We start from the raw sequence: 16,784 nt of genomic DNA, 5'->3' as shown, positions 1-16,784 counted from the left end.
GGGGTGTATATTGTAGCGTCCCGGAAGAGTTGGGGTTGCAAGGGATTCTGTTGTGTTTATGTTGTATTACGGTGGGGATGTTCTCCCGAAATGTGTTAGTCATTCTTGTTTGGTGTGGGTTCACAGTGTGGCGCATATTTGTAACAGTGTTAAAGTTGTTTATATGGCCACCCTCAGTGTGACCTGTATGGCTTTTTTTTGATTGATTGATTGATACTTTTATTCGTAGATTGCACAGTTCAGTACATATTCCGTACAATTGACCACTAAATGGTAACACCCGAATAAGTTTTTCAATGTTGACCAAGAATGCCTTGATCGACAATCGACTCCATGTATATAGGATCCTTTGTTTGTTTACTTACTACTAAAAGACACATTTTCTAGTATGTTCACTGTTTTATTAAAGGATTAAATTGTTCTTCAATTGCAATAAGAAACATATGTTTATTTTACCATAAGATTTTTTGTTCAAATAAAGCCAAAAATGTTTTGTGGTGCCCTTTATTTAGAAAAGTATCGAAAAGTATCAAATACATTTTGGTACCAGTACCCTAGTGTGAATAATTTAAAATACGAAACTCCTGAGTTCAATCAAGAGACGACTTAACGGCCGTTTCAGACAAAGTGTGCTGTCGTTGCAGCTATCGCTAGTTAATGATCAGTCAGGGTGAAACTTGGGAGTGCCAGAGATAAAACTTATACTGGGTCAACAACGCTTTGTATGAAACGTGCGTAAGGCCATTTCCTTGGAAAAGTCCACTGGGATAATGACTGATGACATCAACCTTTTCTTTCTTTGGCTTCGAACATGGGGTAGGCGGGGGAAAGTGAATGAATGAAAAAAAAAACAGCCCTTTCTCACCCAGTCTTGTACGTTCTGCCCTTCCGACTGCCCGACTCGTGGCTCGTCCCAGTAGATGTTCCTTCCCCATGCCGCCAGATTTTGCTGCGTGTCTTGTAGGCGTAGTAAGCAGCAAAGGCTAAGGCTAGCACCACCATCAGACCTAGGGCCAATGCCACCGCCTGACACAAAAAAAAAGGGTATTTAATGCATTTAGAATTGGGTCCTTGGTAATTAACACGTGCATGCATACACCACATGTAATAAATGTAACACATTTTTTACCCTATAGGGCAGGCCTGGGCATTTATTTTGACTCGGGGGCCAAATTTAGAGAAAAAAATGTGCCTGGGGGTCCGGTATATCTTATTTTTAAGAACAGTAATACAAAACTTCACAATAATGTCTGATTGAATGCTTTATGAAGGATCACCTTAAAAAAACTGAATGAAATTTCAAGCTTTTTTGCTGAATGAGACCCAGACCAAAAATGCAACACACACAGCGAAATATGAATGTGAATGGTAAAAAAACCCAAAACATCTACAATCTGATATTTGTGATATATCACTAAGCTTTAGAGCAGGCCTGGGCAATTATTTTGACTCGGGGGGCCAAATTTAGAGACAAAAATGTGTCTGGGGGCCGGTATATCTATTTTTAGGAAAACTACTACAAAACCTCACAATAAAGTCTGATTGAATGCTAAAATTGTTATGACAGACCACCTTAAAAAATGTAATGGAGTTGTATTTTTTCTATGAAGGATGAAACCCTGAATATTGAGAACATATGAACGTCACACCCGCTCGCAATCCACATATTTTTACATCCATCCATCCATTTTTTACCGATTGTCCCTTTTGGGGTGGCGGGGGTTTGCTGGAGCCTATCTCAGCTGCATTCAGGCGGAAGGCGAGGTACACCCTGGACCAGGCCTGGGCAATTATTTTGACTCAGGGGCCAAATTTAGAGACAAAAATGTGTCTGGGGGCTGGTATATCTATTTTTAGGAAAACTAATACAAAACCTCACAATAAAGTCTGATTGAATGCTAAAAATGTTGTGACAGACCGCCGTAAAAATGGAATGGAATTGTATTTTGTCTATAAAGGATAAAACCCTGAATATTGAGAACATATGAACATCACACCCGCTCTCAATCCACATATTTTACAATCAATCCAAACGCAACAAAATAGCAACAAACGCAGCGAAATATGAAGGTGAAGGGTAAAAAAAAAAAAAACATCTACAATCTGATATTTGTGATATATCACTAAGCTTTAGGACAGGCCTGGGCAATTATTTCGACTCAGGGGGCCAAATTTAGAGACAAAATTGTGTCTGGGGGCCGGTATATCTATTTTTAGGAAAACTAATACAAAACCTCACAATAAAGTCTGATTGAATGCTAAAAATGTTATGACAGACGCATAAAAAAACGGAATGGAATTGTATTTTTTCTACGAAGGATAAAACCCTGAATATTGAGAACATATGAACGTCACACCCGCTCGCAATCCACATATTTTTACATCCATCCTCCATTTTATACCGATTGTCCCTTTTGGGGTGGCTGGAGCCTATCTCAGATGCATTCGGGCGGAAAGCGAGGTACACCCTGGACCAGGCCTGGGCAATTATTTTGACTCGGGGGGCCAAATTTAAAGAAAAAAATGTGTCTATGGGCCGGTATATCTATTTTTAGGAAAACTAATACAAAACCTCACAATAAAGTCTCATTGAATGCTAAAAATGTTATGACAGACGCCTTAAAAATAACGGAATGGAATTGTATTTTTTCTATGAAGGATAAAACCCTGAATATTGAGAACATATGAACGTCACACCCGCTCGCAATCCACATATTTTTACATCCATCCTCCATTTTATACCGATTGTCCCTTTTGGGGTGGCTGGAGCCTATCTCAGATGCATTCGGGCGGAAGGCGAGGTACACCCTGGACAAGGCCTGGGCAATTATATTGACTCGGGGGGCCAAATTTAAAGAAAAAAATGTGTCTGGGGGCTGGTGTATCTATTTTTAGGAAAACTAATACAAAACCTCACAATAAAGTCTGATTGAATGCTAAAAATGTTATGACAGACGCCTTAAAAAACGTCACACCTGCTCTCAATCCACATATTTTTACATCCACCCATCCATTTTCTACCGATTGTCCCTTTTTGGGGTGGCGGGGGTGGCTGGAGCCTATCTCAGATGCATTCTGGCGGAAGGTGAGGTACACCCTGGACCAGGCCTCGGGGGGCCAAATTTAAAGAAAAAAATGTGTCTGGGGGCCGGTATATCTATTTTTAGAAAGACTAATACAGAACCTCACAATAAAGTCTAATCGAATGCTAAAAATGTTGTGACAGAACGCCGTAAAAATGGAATGGAATTGTATTTTGTCTATAAAGGATAAAACCCTGAATATTGAGAACATATGAACGTCACACCTGCTCTCAATCCACATATTTTACAATCAAGCCAAACGCAACAAAATAGCAACAAACGCAGCGGAATATGAAGGTGAAGAATAAAAAAACAAAAAACACCTACAATCTGATATATGTGATATATCACTAAGCTTTAGAACTTTCTAGTAAAAATCTCCTTCCACGTCTGTCCCTGACACCCACATTTCAGGCTCTGGAAACACTCTGTGGAAACGCTCCCCACCCACACTGCTTGGTGCCTCGTCTGACCTGCTGTGATGTAGATTACCAAAGTAACTAGTAAAGTTGTACGCTATACAGGTATTAGTATAGTAAAGCGATACTAATGAATCATATTCGGTACCATACCGCCTCTCAAAAGTACCAGTCCGCCACACCCTAAGATTATTTGTTAGAATAAAGCCAATAATGCCAATAAAGACCTACAGTATCCTCCTATCCCATTCTATGTACTCAAAGTGCTTTGACACTATTTCCACTATTTGAGTGTCTTGCTCAAGGAAACAACGGACGTGACGAGGTTGGTAGAAGGTGGGGATCGAACCAGGAACCCTCAGGTTGCTGGCATGGCCACTCTCCCAACCGCGCCACGCCGTCCCCCTACTACATTGTTTGTGTTTGTTGCATTGCATCCATGTAGCTGCAAAGTATTCACTTTTCCCACATTTTGTTCTGTTACAGCCTTAAATCCAAAGTGGGATAAATACCCTTGTGTCCTCAAAATTCTACACACAATACCCCATAATGACAAAGTGAATAGGTGCACGTTTTGTGATGATCCGTTTTGTTTTAATTTAAGACCCCCTTAGTTCTGTTTCAGCACCACTGGATTTGTGTTCCTGGTTTGCCATGGGTGCTGATTATCTTCACCTGCCTCTGGTTAGTGGTCGTAAGGCTCACTTGCTCCAGGTCACTAATCAGAGAGCTATTTATTCCTGCCTCTCGCCACACTCGGTCTGGCTGTTCTACGATGGTATACCTTTTGATTCCTGTTCCTTTGCGAAACTTTCCCGCTAGCTTTTTCCTTAGCTTCCTGTGCTATCGGCACTCTTTCCTGTATTTTTGTATTCTGCCTGATTTATGGGTAATAAATAATTTTCTTACCTGCATGATGCCTCCGGAGTTCCGTCTGCATCTTAGGGAAACGACCAGTTCATTAACCATGCAACAAACACCATACATGTAACAAATGTATTCCATCCAGCCATCCATTTTCTACCGCTTGTCCCTTTTTGGGGACGCGGGGGGTGCAGGAAACTAAAAAAATTTAAAAATGACGTGTACATATGGACTATACTTTGCTGATGCTCCTTTGGCAGCAATTCCAGCCTCAAGTCTTTTTGAATACGACGCCACAAGCTTGGCACGCCTATCTTTGGGCACTTTCTCTCTTTCCTTTTTGCAGCACCTCTCAAGCTCTATCAGGTTGGACGGGAAGGTTTTCATCCAGGATGTCTCTGTACATTTTCATTAGTTGCATCGTTAGCCACCTCGTATAGACCGTATTTTACGACTTAGAATGCGTAAAAACGAAAAAGCATGGTGGGATTGTGAATAATAGGCAAAATTCCCCCCAAAAAGTGCAGTTCCCCTTTAAAGCCTGAACCACTTTGCGTAACTGCAGGTGAGAATAGAAGTTATCCTACCAACCTCCTCGGGGTCCATGAAGCAGTAGTGGTACAAGTATTGGCTGTACATGGGGAACCCTCCCGGGAATCCAGCTCCCACGCTGCCACTGAGGCTAGGCCTGTCTGGAATGTTCTGGCACATCATCAGCATTGGGTTGTACAGCACGCTCTGGGAACTCTGGGACATGGGGTTCACCCCGATGACAAAGATGATGTCGATGATGCCCTGGGTTCAAACAACGGAAATGCCAGGTTCAAATACTGATGACATCTATTAAACAGACAAGAAAGGAATCATGCAGAGACAGAGTTCAATTTAACTCATGAGGAGAACGCATGGAGCTGCACACTTAGTCACAGTAGAAAAGTATCAAAAAGTAAATTTCTAATGCTATAGTCACAATGAAGCTACGTCCATCATTTGGCTTCTAAAACTCCTTGCTCATCCTCTTTGTGTTCGGGCTCAAAAAACAAATAAGGTTGTGGATAATAAGTAATCGTTGGTTCTCACAAAGTGCTTGGTTGGCATTGTTGTTGATGGGGAAGGGATCTGTGGTTCCTCCTCTACGTCACGGATCACATGACTCATTATCTCTTAAAAATGGCCTGGGAATCTCCGCGAGATTGATACTATTTTGATCATATCTATTTATTGGCAAACTTTAAAGGCCTACTGAAACCCACTACTACCGACCACGCAGTCTGATAGTTTATATATCAATGATGAAATATTAACATTGCAACACATGCCAATATGGACTTTTTAGTTTTCTAAATTACAATTTTAAGATTCGCGCAAAGTATCCTGTTGAAAACGTTGCGGTATGATGACACGTGCGTGTGACGTCACGGATTGTAGCGGACATTTTGTTCCAGCCCTGATCCCAGCTATAAGTCGTCCGCTTTAATCGCATAAGTCCACAGTATTATGGACATCTGTGTTGCTGAATCTTTTGCAATTTGTTCAATTAATAATAGAGACGTCAAAGAAGAAAGATGTAGGTGGGAAGCGGTGTATTGCGGCTGCCTTTAGCAACACTAACACAGCCGGTGTTTCATTGTTTCCATTCCCGGTGAAGCTTTACTATGGAACAGAGCGGTCAAGCGAACATGGTTCCCTACCACATGTCAACCGGCAGGTTTCGGTGGGAAAATTGTGGTAATAGGTCGGCTCTTACCGTAGAGATGAGCGGAGAGCTTGCGTCGTTTCTCGTGCACCTGTCAAAGAGGCAGCTGCGGACTCTCTTGCCTCCTCCGGCCGGCCGCCCCCGAACGTGGGATGCTTCCACCGGGGAAGAGGGGGAAAAAAAATCAAAGCCCGCCTCCTCCAGAAACGTGGCTTCCCTCTGAGACACTGGCGGTCACCACACCCGTGGCCACACCCCTCCGACTTTCAGGTATGACCATATAATCTCACTAAAACACTAGTACCACAATAAGCAGATAAGGGATTTTACAGAATTATCCTAGTAAATGTGTCTAATAACATCTGAATCCCTCCCATTGCCCTCGTCTTTTTTGTCATAATTTTTTTTTTCTTTCTAGTCCTTCACTCTCACTTTTCTCATCCACGAATCTTTCATCCTCGCTCAAATTAATGGGGAAATCGTCGCTTTCTCGGTCCGAATCGCTCTCGCTGCTGGTGGCCATGATTGTAGACAATGTGAGGATGTGAGGAGCTCCACAACCCGTGACGTCACGCACACATCGTCTGCTACTTCCGCTACAGGCAAGGCTTTTTTATTAGCGACCAAAAGTTGCGAACTTTATCGTCGTTGTTCTCTACTAAATCCTTTCAGCAAAAATATGGCAATATTATCGCGAAATGATCAAGTATGACACATAGAATGGACCTGCTATCCCCGTTTAAATAAGAAAATCTCATTTCAGCAGGCCTTTAAATCATACTGCATATTTATGATAATAGCTTAAATATAGAAGCAACTTGTTTTTCCACTCTACTGCTACTAAATGGCAAAATAAGCCATTTGAGCCGGACTCACCTGCAGGAACGCTGAAATGACATCACAGATGAACACAGCGAGGTAAAAGGTGCAGCCCCTCGTGGTTCGCGACCTCGAGAAGCTCCCCACCAGGAACCCCAGCGAAAACAGGAAGTTGATTGCCGCCATGGAGATCATGGCAGCCTTGGCAGACTGCGGGGTCATGTAGGAGCTGCCGTATCCGTAGCTACCGCCGTAGTAGCCCTGCCCCGCCCCTGGAACTGTCCCCGGGACGCCGTACCCCAGCCCGCTCACGTCCCACACCAACGTTGACGCCACGAGGGCGAAGATGAGGAAACTCATGAGCACCGTAGCTCCCTGGAAGGTTTTGACAAAACCAGGAGGCGAAAACCATCGGTGGAAGTGCTGAGGCCTGTCCTCCGTGTAGTGGGACTCTGCTGGCGGCTTGGAGGCGTAGCGGACATATTGGCTCTGGGGGGATAGGACGTTTCCTGGAGGATAGAAGCTGTGGGTGGTACTGCTGGAGGGCGGGCCGTACAGAGGGCGGCTGTAGTAATGGTGAGGTTCATGCATGGTTCACTAGTGCAGTGTTACCTGGAGGAAGGGCAGAAATAGATATGCTTATCATTTAAGGTTGTATTGTTGATATCGTTCAGTGTTTATGTCATTCTAGTCATTTCTACAGTTGTTGATATCATTTAGTACACAATGTTTACATCAGTCTAGTCATTTATACAGTTGTTGATATCATTTAGTACACAATGTTTAAGTCAGTCTAGTCATTTCTACAGTTGTTATCATTTAGTACTTACTGTTGACATCAGTTTAGTCATTTCTACAGTTGTTGATATCATTTAGTACACAATGTTTATATCAGTCTAGTCATTTCTACAGTGGTTGGTATCGTTTAGTACACACTGTTTACATCAGTCTAGTCATTTCTACAGTTGTTGATATCATTTAGTACACACTGTTTACATCAGTCTAGTCATTTCTACAGTTGTTGATATCATTTAGTACACACTGTTTACATCAGTCTAGTCATTTCTACAGTGGTTGATATCATTTAGTACACACTGTTTGCATCATTCTAATCATTTCTACAGTTGTTGATATCATTTAGTACACGCTGTTTACATCAGTCTAGTCATTTCTATAGTTGTTGATATCGTTTAGTACGCACTGTTTACATCAGTCTAGTCATTTCTATAGTTGTTGATATCGTTTAGTACGCACTGTTTACATCAGTCTAGTCATTTCTATAGTTGTTGATATCGTTTAGTACGCACTGTTTACATCAGTCTAGTCATTTCTATAGTTGTTGATATCATTTACTGTTTACATCAGTCTCGTCATTTCTATAGTTGTTATCAATTAGTACACACTGTTTACATCAAGTAGTCATTTCTACAGTGGTTGGTATCGTTTAGTACACACTGTTTCAATCAGTCTAGTCATTTCTACAGTTGTTGATATCGTTTAGTACACACAGTTTACATCAAGTAGTCATTTCTACAGTTGTTGATATCATTTAGTACACACTGTTTACATCAGTCTAGTGATTTCTACAGTTGTTGATATCATTTAGTACACGCTGTTTACATCAGTCTAGTCATTTCTATAGTTTTTGATATCATTTACTATTTACATTAGTCTCGTCATTTCTATAGTTGTTATCAATTAGTACACACTGTTTACATCAAGTAGTCATTTCTACAGTGGTTGGTATCGTTTAGTTCACACTGTTTACATCAGTCTAGTCATTTCTACAGTTGTTGATATCATTTAGTACACACTGTTTACATCAGTCTAGTCATTTCTACAGTGGTTGGTATCGTTTAGTACACACTGTTTACATGAGTCTAGTCATTTCTACAGTTGTTGATATCATTTAGTACACACTGTTTACATCAGTCTAGTCATTTCTACAGTTGTTGATATCATTTAGTGCACACTGTTTACATTGGTCAAGTCATTTCTACAGTTGTTGGTATCATTTAGTACACACTGTTTACATCAGTCTAGTCATTTCTACAGTTGTTGATATCATTTAGTACACACTGTTTACATCAGTCTAGTCATTTCTATAGTTGTTGATATCATTTAGTACGCGCTGTTTACATCAGACTAGTAATTTCGATAGTTTTTGATATCATTTACTGTTTACATCAGTCTCGTCATTTCTATAGTTGTTATCAATTAGTACACACTGTTTACATCAAGTAGTCATTTCTACAGTTGTTGATATCATTTAGTACTTACTGTTGACATCAGTCTAGTCATTTCTACAGTTGTTGATATCATTTAGTACACACTGTTTACATCAGTCTAGTCATTTCTACAGTTGTTGATATCGTTTAGTAACACACTGTTTGCATCAGTCTAGTCATTTCTACAGTTGTTGATATCATTTAGTACACACTGTTTGCATCATTGTAGTCATTTCTACAGTTGTTGATATCATTTAGTACACACTGTTTGGATCATTCTAGTCATTTCTACAGTTGTTGGTATCGTTTAGTACACACTGTTTCAATCAGTCTAGTCATTTCTACAGTTGTTGATATCGTTTAGTACACACAGTTTACATCAAGTAGTCATTTCTACAGTTGTTGATATCATTTAGTACACACTGTTTACATCAGTCTAGTGATTTCTACAGTTGTTGATATCATTTAGTACACGCTGTTTACATCAGTCTAGTCATTTCTATAGTTTTTGATATCATTTACTATTTACATTAGTCTCGTCATTTCTATAGTTGTTATCAATTAGTACACACTGTTTACATCAAGTAGTCATTTCTACAGTGGTTGGTATTGTTTAGTTCACACTGTTTACATCAGTCTAGTCATTTCTACAGTTGTTGATATCATTTAGTACACACTGTTTACATCAGTCTAGTCATTTCTACAGTGGTTGGTATCGTTTAGTACACACTGTTTACATGAGTCTAGTCATTTCTACAGTTGTTGATATCATTTAGTACACACTGTTTACATCAGTCTAGTCATTTCTACAGTTGTTGATATCATTTAGTGCACACTGTTTACATTGGTCAAGTCATTTCTACAGTTGTTGGTATCATTTAGTACACACTGTTTACATCAGTCTAGTCATTTCTACAGTTGTTGATATCATTTAGTACACACTGTTTACATCAGTCTAGTCATTTCTATAGTTGTTGATATCATTTAGTACGCGCTGTTTACATCAGACTAGTAATTTCGATAGTTTTTGATATCATTTACTGTTTACATCAGTCTCGTCATTTCTATAGTTGTTATCAATTAGTACACACTGTTTACATCAAGTAGTCATTTCTACAGTTGTTGATATCATTTAGTACTTACTGTTGACATCAGTCTAATCATTTCTACAGTTGTTGATATCATTTAGTACACACTGTTTACATCAGTCTAGTCATTTCTACAGTTGTTGATATCGTTTAGTAACACACTGTTTGCATCAGTCTAGTCATTTCTACAGTTGTTGATATCATTTAGTACACACTGTTTGCATCATTGTAGTCATTTCTACAGTTGTTGATATCATTTAGTACACACTGTTTGGATCATTCTAGTCATTTCTACAGTTGTTGATATCATTTAGTACACGCTGTTTACATCAGTCTAGTCATTTCTATAGTTGTTGATATCGTTTAGTATGCACTGTTTACATCAGTCTAGTCATATCTATAGTTGTTGATATCATTTACTGTTTACATCAGTCTCGTCATTTCTATAGTTGTTATCAATTAGTACACACTGTTTACATCAAGTAGTCATTTCTACAGTTGTTGATATCATTTAGTACACACTGTTTACATCAGTCTAGTAATTTCTACAGTTGTTGATATCATTTAGTACACACTGTTTACATCAGTCTAGTCATTTCTACAGTTGTTGATATCATTTAGTACACACTGTTTACATCAGTCTAGTCATTTCTACAGTGGTTGATATCATTTAGTACACACTGTTTGCATCATTCTAATCATTTCTACAGTTGTTGATATCATTTAGTACACGCTGTTTACATCAGTCTAGTCATTTCTATAGTTGTTGATATCGTTTAGTACGCACTGTTTACATCAGTCTAGTCATTTCTATAGTTGTTGATATCGTTTAGTACGCACTGTTTACATCAGTCTAGTCATTTCTATAGTTGTTGATATCGTTTAGTACGCACTGTTTACATCAGTCTAGTCATTTCTATAGTTGTTGATATCATTTACTGTTTACATCAGTCTCGTCATTTCTATAGTTGTTATCAATTAGTACACACTGTTTACATCAAGTAGTCATTTCTACAGTGGTTGGTATCGTTTAGTACACACTGTTTCAATCAGTCTAGTCATTTCTACAGTTGTTGATATCGTTTAGTACACACAGTTTACATCAAGTAGTCATTTCTACAGTTGTTGATATCATTTAGTACACACTGTTTACATCAGTCTAGTGATTTCTACAGTTGTTGATATCATTTAGTACACGCTGTTTACATCAGTCTAGTCATTTCTATAGTTTTTGATATCATTTACTATTTACATTAGTCTCGTCATTTCTATAGTTGTTATCAATTAGTACACACTGTTTACATCAAGTAGTCATTTCTACAGTGGTTGGTATCGTTTAGTTCACACTGTTTACATCAGTCTAGTCATTTCTACAGTTGTTGATATCATTTAGTACACACTGTTTACATCAGTCTAGTCATTTCTACAGTGGTTGGTATCGTTTAGTACACACTGTTTACATGAGTCTAGTCATTTCTACAGTTGTTGATATCATTTAGTACACACTGTTTACATCAGTCTAGTCATTTCTACAGTTGTTGATATCATTTAATGCACACTGTTTACATTGGTCAAGTCATTTCTACAGTTGTTGGTATCATTTAGTACACACTGTTTACATCAGTCTAGTCATTTCTACAGTTGTTGATATCATTTAGTACACACTGTTTACATCAGTCTAGTCATTTCTATAGTTGTTGATATCATTTAGTACGCGCTGTTTACATCAGACTAGTAATTTCGATAGTTTTTGATATCATTTACTGTTTACATCAGTCTCGTCATTTCTATAGTTGTTATCAATTAGTACACACTGTTTACATCAAGTAGTCATTTCTACAGTTGTTGATATCATTTAGTACTTACTGTTGACATCAGTCTAGTCATTTCTACAGTTGTTGATATCATTTAGTACACACTGTTTACATCAGTCTAGTCATTTCTACAGTTGTTGATATCGTTTAGTAACACACTGTTTGCATCAGTCTAGTCATTTCTACAGTTGTTGATATCATTTAGTACACACTGTTTGCATCATTGTAGTCATTTCTACAGTTGTTGATATCATTTAGTACACACTGTTTGGATCATTCTAGTCATTTCTACAGTTGTTGATATCATTTAGTACACGCTGTTTACATCAGTCTAGTCATTTCTATAGTTGTTGATATCGTTTAGTATGCACTGTTTACATCAGTCTAGTCATATCTATAGTTGTTGATATCATTTACTGTTTACATCAGTCTCGTCATTTCTATAGTTGTTATCAATTAGTACACACTGTTTACATCAAGTAGTCATTTCTACAGTTGTTGATATCATTTAGTACTTACTGTTGACATCAGTCTAGTCATTTCTACAGTTGTTGATATCATTTAGTACACACTGTTTACATCAGTCTAGTCATTTCTACAGTTGTTGATATCGTTTAGTAACACAATGTTTGCATCAGTCTAGTCATTTCTACAGTTGTTGATATCATTTAGTACACACTGTTTGCATCATTGTAGTCATTTCTACAGTTGTTGATATCATTTAGTACACACTGTTTGGATCATTCTAGTCATTTCTACAGTTGTTGATATCATTTAGTACACGCTGTTTACATCAGTCTAGTCATTTCTATAGTTGTTGATATCGTTTAGTATGCACTGTTTACATCAGTCTAGTCATATCTATAGTTGTTGATATCATTTACTGTTTACATCAGTCTCGTCATTTCTATACTTGTTATCAATTAGTACACACTGTTTACATCAAGTAGTCATTTCTACAGTTGTTGATATCGTTTAGTACACACAGTTTACATCGGTCTAGTCATTTCTACAGCTATTGATATCATTTAGTACACACAGTTTACATCGGTCTAGTCATTTCTACAGCTATTGATATCATTTAGTGCACATTGTTTACATCGATCAAGTCATTTCTACAGTTGTTGATATCATTGAGTACACACAAGGTATTCAGGTGTCTGTCCAGTCACATACGTACATATTTTAGGCCATTTACATACATACATAAGGTAAACAATTGTCTGTCCAGTCACATACACACTTCTTTTTGTTCTTTCATATATATCCATAAGGTAAACAGTTGTCCTTCCAGTCACATATACAAATATTTTTGTCCATTTACATACTACTACTGCACTACACACATCTACAAGGTAAACAGTTGTCTGTCCAGTCACATACAAACATATTTTGGCCGTTCACATACATCCATAAGGTAAACAGTTGTCTGTCCAGCCACATAAAAAACTGTTTTTGTCCATTTACATACATCCATAAGGTAAACAGTTGTCTGTCTAGTCACAAACATATTTTTGTACATTCACATACATTCATAAGGTAAACAGCTGTCTCTCCAGTCACATACAAACATTGATTTGTCCATTCACCTACATCCATAAGTTGTCTGTCCAGCCACATGCAAACTTATTTTTTGTCCATTTACATATATCAATAAGGTAAACAGTTGTCTGTCTAGTCACAAAGAAACATATATTTGTCCATTCACATACATCCATAAGATAAACAGCTGTGGTTCCAGTCATATACAAACCTTTTTTTGTCCATTCACATACATTTATAAGGTGAAAGCAGGTGCCGTTACTGTCAAATAAAGAGGTTTTGTCCATTTACATGCAAAAATAATGTACCTTGCTGTCTCTCCATTCACATACAAACAATGGAAAAATGTGTCTCTCCAAATACTGGCACACAAAAAGCAAACAACCGTCCGTCCATTCATAGACGCACATAACGTTTCATGCAAAATGCTTGCTACATAATGTATATCTGTCCATTCACATACCTTTCTTTGGAAAACGGTCCATTCGCGCACAAAGAAACATATTTTTGTCCATTCACATACATCCATTAGATAAATAGCTGTGATTCCAGTCATATACAAACCTATTTGTGTCCATTCACATACATTTATAAGGTTAAAGCAGGTGTCGTTCCTGTGAAATAAAGAGGTTTCGTCCATTTACATGCAAAACTAATATACCTTGCTGTCTCTCCATTCAAATACAAACAATGGAGAAATTTGTCTCTCAAATTACTGCCACACAAAATGCAAATAACCGTCCGTCCATTCATAGACGCACATAACGTTTGATCCAAAACGCATGCTACATAATGCATATCTGTCCATTCACATATCTTTCCTTGGCAAACTGCCCATTTGCGCACAAACATATTTTTCCCCATTCACATTCATTCATAAGGTGAAAAGCTGTTTGTCCAGTGACAAAAAAACATTTTTGTCTATTCACATACGTCCTTAAGGTAAACAGCTTTAGGTTCAGTGACATACAAACATCTTTTTGTCCATTCACAAACACTCATTACTTAAACAGATTTAGGTTTCGTCACATACAAACATATATTTGTCCATTCACATACCTGTATGAGGTAAACAGCTGTTTGTCTAGTCATATACAAATAACGTTTGTCCATTTCCAAGAAGGATTAATGTAAGTATCAGTCTCTCCAATCACATACAAGCAATGGAAAAATCTGTCTCTACAATTACCTCCACACAAAATGCAAACAACTGTCTGTCCATTCATATATGCACATAACTGGTGATACATAATGTATATTTGTCCACGCACACATACAGATTTGTGTGTGTCCATTCACATACAAACACCTTTTTTGTTCATCTCCATACATCCCTAAGGTAAACAGCTGTCACATGAAAAACATATGTTTGTCCATCTCCAAACAAACATTATGTCACGCCTATGGTTCATGTTTTGTTTTGGTCATGCTATGTTTAGTTTTTTGGACATTTAGTTCTGTTTTGCATTTCCTTGTTTGTCTTGTTACCATGCCAACTGATTTAGTTTTCATCTGTCATGTCTGATTATAAGTTTTGTATGGCCATACTACTCTGAGCATCCCCACTCTCATCTGTTCTCAAAACTAAGCAGTGTCTGGCCTGGTTAGTACTTGGATGGGAGACTGCCTAGGAATACCAGGTGCTTTTGACCTTTGGACTCTAAGTTCCTTTTTTTTTCACTCCCTGTTTTGTTACCATGACAACCAATCAGTTCACCTGTCTTGTCTCACACCTGTTTTCACTTATCATGTTCATTATTTAAGCCACAGTTACCAGGTAGTCGGTCTGGCAACATCACCTCCTTCACGACCTCGATTATCTGCTCCATGCCTTGCTATGCTGTCCATTTTGTCCACGTAAGTTTTTGTCATTCATGCCGTAGCACAAGTGTTTTGTTTCATGTTTATAGTTTATAGCCTTTGTGCTAGTCTTTTGTTTCATAGCCCAAGTTTTGTACCTCCATTGTGAGCGCTTTTTGTTTGTTCCTGTTTTTAGTTTATGAGTAAATATATTATGTACCTACCTTCACGCCGTTTAGACTCCATTCGCTTCGCACCTCGGGAAAACAACCCAAGGCCAAGTCCTAGCCTGACACATTATTTAGAAAGCAGTCTCTCCATTCAGACACAAACATAATGAAAACGTACATTTGTCTATTCGCATGCAAACATAATGCAAACATCTCTCTGTCCGCTCCTATACAAACGTAGTGCAAAGATTAACATCCAATCACCTACACACAAATTGTCTGTCCATTCATATAACGCATGACCCATAATGGATGTCTGACCGTTTACATACATTCGCAAGGCATACAGTTGTTTGTCCATTCACATACAAACATAATGGAATCCTGCCCACTCACCTCCACACATAAAACATCTCTGTCCATGCAAATGCACACAAAATGCCAACATCTAAAACAAATGTAGATTTGGGGGTGCTGATACAGTTTTTATTTCCATTATGTGGTCCAGCATGCACGTCACGCTCAGTCTTGGTTGACCTCGGCCCGTGCCTGAACCTGCTCTCAGGTATCGCTGATCCCGCAAGTCATTACCGGTGTGCAACTCAAACCAAGAGGCTTTAATAATTCACACTGCGGACAGTTGAGAGTCAAGGGCGGCCATGCGTGAGGTCTGCTGACGGACTGTACAGAATCATCTCTGTGCATACACACCAAGTGCATTGACACACACGTTTGTCTCATGCAGGGGTCCCCCAAACTCGGGGGCCGAATTGGGTTATAACAATATATACAGTATATGTATTAGGGCTGCGAATCTTTGGGTGTCCCACGTTTCGATTCAATATCGATTCTTGGGGTCGCGATTCGATTATATATATAGACAGCGATTTTACACTAGACAAACAAGTCAATGGCGTTTTAAAATCGTGTTTTTATCACCTTCGTCTTTTAGTAAAGGTTAAACCGTTTTTATCTTTTAACCTTTTTTGAACAAGTCGTGCATGCTTTTATTTCAAGTGGCCTGGACTACTGCAATGCACTTTATGCTGGCATTAGCCATAAAGCTCTCTCCCGGTTGCAGTTAGTCCAGAACGCGGCAGCACGACTTTTAACAGGGGCCACGAAACGCCAGCATATAACCCCAATTCTTCAGAGTTTGCACTGGCTCCCTGTTCATTTTAGAATTGATTTTAAAACATTGCTGTTTGTTTTTAAATCTTTACATGGACTGGCACCTCAATATATCTCGGACCTTATCCAA

At 38.6% G+C, this 16,784-nt stretch overlaps 1 pseudogene; it reads right to left on the bottom strand.

Moving 5' to 3' along the window:
* The window catches only part of LOC133568899 (uncharacterized), a 70,806-nt pseudogene that overhangs the window by 23,759 nt on the left and 30,263 nt on the right, over positions 1 to 16,784 (bottom strand).

Source organism: Nerophis ophidion, linkage group LG14, assembly GCF_033978795.1.
Source record: "Nerophis ophidion isolate RoL-2023_Sa linkage group LG14, RoL_Noph_v1.0, whole genome shotgun sequence".
Classification (NCBI taxonomy): domain Eukaryota; kingdom Metazoa; phylum Chordata; class Actinopteri; order Syngnathiformes; family Syngnathidae; genus Nerophis; species Nerophis ophidion.
This window is presented reverse-complemented; position numbering and strand designations above follow the sequence as displayed.